We start from the raw sequence: 4755 nt of genomic DNA on the forward strand, positions 1-4755 counted from the left end.
ACTTGATCTTACAAAAGGCTTGTGTACAACTCATGACTGCCCCGGTTGCCATTTTTTGATGGTTGATTGGGCTGAAGTCACATTAAGGATGCTATCAAGTTTCGACAGCATCCCCTTCTCTAACACTGCCTCCCTAGTTTCGCAGTACTGTATTTGTAGACAGCACAATTCGGAAATGCTCTTGGCAGTTTTTGATCCCTCTCTTCAATACTAACCAATTTCTTCTATGATATATCTTACAGGACTTCATGAAACCTTTTGGCATGGTTGTACGCATGACAAAATGCCATTGACTAAATGGGGACGCCAAGTGAAAGCCCATTTCAGGGACCTTTAGAAGCCTGGCTAGCTCAGTCGGTAGAGCATGAGACTCTTAATCTCAGGGTCGTGGGTTCGAGCCCCACGTTGGGCGTTGGATGTTTAGGCAGGGCCGTTACCTTAGATAAACTGGTGATGATATATCTTGTGCTGGTAAACTTACTCTAGAGGGCTTGACCGGAGATAAACCAATGAAAATCTACCATAACCAGTATACTGGAGTCATCTCCATCCTCCACGTTGTAATGCTCTTCTCAACTATCAATGCCTTCGGGGGGTACAAGACAATGTTAAATTGGTTAACGGTGTTTTGTTGTGATATGTTGGTGCCCTAGAGGTTTGCTGGGGTTCATACTTTGCTGATTAACTCGTCAAAAATTCCCCTGCAGTTTAGGCACATTTACGATGTTTAGCTGACACGTTTACTTTGCTTGAAAGCTCAAGTCATGACGTCACATAAACAATGTTCAGCTGCCCTGGTTGGCTTTGTTTACAAGCTCAAGTCATAGCATCACATTTACAATGTTCACTTGCCCTGCTTTGCTTTGATACAAAGCGCAAGTCATGACATCACTGGTGTAGTTTGCTTTGATAACAGTTTGGGCACATTTACGATGTTTAGCTGACACGTTTACTTTGCTTGAAAGCTCAAGTCATGACGTCACATAAACAATGTTCAGCTGCCCTGCTTTGCTTTGATACAAAGCGCAAGTCATGACATCACTGGTGTAGTTTGCTTTGATAACAAGCTCAAGTTCTAGAATCAAATTTAGAATGTTCAGTTTCCCTGCTTTTCTTTGAAACAAAATTCAAATCATGACATCATATTTACAATGTGCAGATGCCCTATATGGCTTTGCTAAAAACTCAAGTCAAGACATTGTATTTAGAATTTTTAGCTGCCATGAGTTTCTATCTATCTATCTATCTATCTATCTATCTATCTATCTATCTATCTATCTATCTATCTATCTATCTATCTATCTATCTATCTATCTATCCATCCATCCATCAATCCATCCATCCATCCATCCATCTATCCATTCATCCATCTATCTATCTATCCATCTATCTCAATTAGTCAATTTAGTAGTGGATGCTCCACTCCACTTTATAACTTCACTTGATCTTACAAAAGGCTTGTGTACAACTCATGACTGCCCCGGTTGCCATTTTTTGATGGTTGATTGGGCTGAAGTCACATTAAGGATGCTATCAAGTTTCGACAGCATCCCCTTCTCTAACACTGCCTCCCTAGTTTCGCAGTACTGTATTTGTAGACAGCACAATTCGGAAATGCTCTTGGCAGTTTTTGATCCCTCTCTTCAATACTAACCAATTTCTTCTATGATATATCTTACAGGACTTCATGAAACCTTTTGGCATGGTTGTACGCATGACAAAATGCCATTGACTAAATGGGGACGCGAAGTGAAAGCCCATTTCAGGGACCTTTAGAAGCCTGGCTAGCTCAGTCGGTAGAGCATGAGACTCTTAATCTCAGGGTCGTGGGTTCGAGCCCCACGTTGGGCGTTGGATGTTTAGGCAGGGCCGTTACCTTAGATAAACTGGTGATGATATATCTTGTGCTGGTAAACTTACTCTAGAGGGCTTGACCGGAGATAAACCAATGAAAATCTACCATAACCAGTATACTGGAGTCATCTCCATCCTCCACGTTGTAATGCTCTTCTCAACTATCAATGCCTTCGGGGGGTACAAGACAATGTTAAATTGGTTAACGGTGTTTTGTTGTGATATGTTGGTGCCCTAGAGGTTTGCTGGGGTTCATACTTTGCTGATTAACTCGTCAAAAATTCCCCTGCAGTTTAGGCACATTTACGATGTTTAGCTGACACGTTTACTTTGCTTGAAAGCTCAAGTCATGACGTCACATAAACAATGTTCAGCTGCCCTGGTTGGCTTTGTTTACAAGCTCAAGTCATAGCATCACATTTACAATGTTCACTTGCCCTGCTTTGCTTTGATACAAAGCGCAAGTCATGACATCACTGGTGTAGTTTGCTTTGATAACAGTTTGGGCACATTTACGATGTTTAGCTGACACGTTTACTTTGCTTGAAAGCTCAAGTCATGACGTCACATAAACAATGTTCAGCTGCCCTGCTTTGCTTTGATACAAAGCGCAAGTCATGACATCACTGGTGTAGTTTGCTTTGATAACAAGCTCAAGTTCTAGAATCAAATTTAGAATGTTCAGTTTCCCTGCTTTTCTTTGAAACAAAATTCAAATCATGACATCATATTTACAATGTGCAGATGCCCTATATGGCTTTGCTAAAAACTCAAGTCAAGACATTGTATTTAGAATTTTTAGCTGCCATGAGTTTCTATCTATCTATCTATCTATCTATCTATCTATCTATCTATCTATCTATCTATCTATCTATCTATCTATCTATCCATCCATCCATCGATCCATCCATCCATCCATCAATCCATCTATCCATTCATCCATCTATCTATCTATCCATCTATCTCAATTAGTCAATTTAGTAGTGGATGCTCCACTCCACTTTATAACTTCACTTGATCTTACAAAAGGCTTGTGTACAACTCATGACTGCCCCGGTTGCCATTTTTTGATGGTTGATTGGGCTGAAGTCACATTAAGGATGCTATCAAGTTTCGACAGCATCCCCTTCTCTAACACTGCCTCCCTAGTTTCGCAGTACTGTATTTGTAGACAGCACAATTCGGAAATGCTCTTGGCAGTTTTTGATCCCTCTCTTCAATACTAACCAATTTCTTCTATGATATATCTTACAGGACTTCATGAAACCTTTTGGCATGGTTGTACGCATGACAAAATGCCATTGACTAAATGGGGACGCGAAGTGAAAGCCCATTTCAGGGACCTTTAGAAGCCTGGCTAGCTCAGTCGGTAGAGCATGAGACTCTTAATCTCAGGGTCGTGGGTTCGAGCCCCACGTTGGGCGTTGGATGTTTAGGCAGGGCCGTTACCGTAGATAAACTGGTGATGATATATCTTGTGCTGGTAAACTTACTCTAGAGGACTTGACCGGAGATAAACCAATGAAAATCTACCATAACCAGTATACTGGAGTCATCTCCATCCTCCACGTTGTAATGCTCTTCTCAACTATCAATGCCTTCGGGGGGTACAAGACAATGTTAAATTGGTTAACGGTGTTTTGTTGTGATATGTTGGTGCCCTAGAGGTTTGCTGGGGTTCATACTTTGCTGATTAACTCGTCAAAAATTCCCCTGCAGTTTAGGCACATTTACGATGTTTAGCTGACACGTTTACTTTGCTTGAAAGCTCAAGTCATGACGTCACATAAACAATGTTCAGCTGCCCTGGTTGGCTTTGTTTACAAGCTCAAGTCATAGCATCACATTTACAATGTTCACTTGCCCTGCTTTGCTTTGATACAAAGCGCAAGTCATGACATCACTGGTGTAGTTTGCTTTGATAACAGTTTGGGCACATTTACGATGTTTAGCTGACACGTTTACTTTGCTTGAAAGCTCAAGTCATGACGTCACATAAACAATGTTCAGCTGCCCTGCTTTGCTTTGATACAAAGCGCAAGTCATGACATCACTGGTGTAGTTTGCTTTGATAACAAGCTCAAGTTCTAGAATCAAATTTAGAATGTTCAGTTTCCCTGCTTTTCTTTGAAACAAAATTCAAATCATGACATCATATTTACAATGTGCAGATGCCCTATATGGCTTTGCTAAAAACTCAAGTCAAGACATTGTATTTAGAATTTTTAGCTGCCATGAGTTTCTATCTATCTATCTATCTATCTATCTATCTATCTATCTATCTATCTATCTATCTATCTATCTATCTATCTATCTATCTATCTATCTATCTATCTATCTATCTATCTATCTATCTATCTATCTATCCATCCATCCATCGATCCATCCATCCATCCATCCATCTATCCATTCATCCATCTATCTATCTATCCATCTATCTCAATTAGTCAATTTAGTAGTGGATGCTCCACTCCACTTTATAACTTCACTTGATCTTACAAAAGGCTTGTGTACAACTCATGACTGCCCCGGTTGCCATTTTTTGATGGTTGATTGGGCTGAAGTCACATTAAGGATGCTATCAAGTTTCGACAGCATCCCCTTCTCTAACACTGCCTCCCTAGTTTCGCAGTACTGTATTTGTAGACAGCACAATTCGGAAATGCTCTTGGCAGTTTTTGATCCCTCTCTTCAATACTAACCAATTTCTTCTATGATATATCTTACAGGACTTCATGAAACCTTTTGGCATGGTTGTACGCATGACAAAATGCCATTGACTAAATGGGGACGCGAAGTGAAAGCCCATTTCAGGGACCTTTAGAAGCCTGGCTAGCTCAGTCGGTAGAGCATGAGACTCTTAATCTCAGGGTCGTGGGTTCGAGCCCCACGTTGGGCGTT

Source organism: Eutrigla gurnardus, assembly GCF_963514095.1.
Source record: "Eutrigla gurnardus genome assembly, chromosome: 1".
In the NCBI taxonomy this organism is placed as follows: domain Eukaryota; kingdom Metazoa; phylum Chordata; class Actinopteri; order Perciformes; family Triglidae; genus Eutrigla; species Eutrigla gurnardus.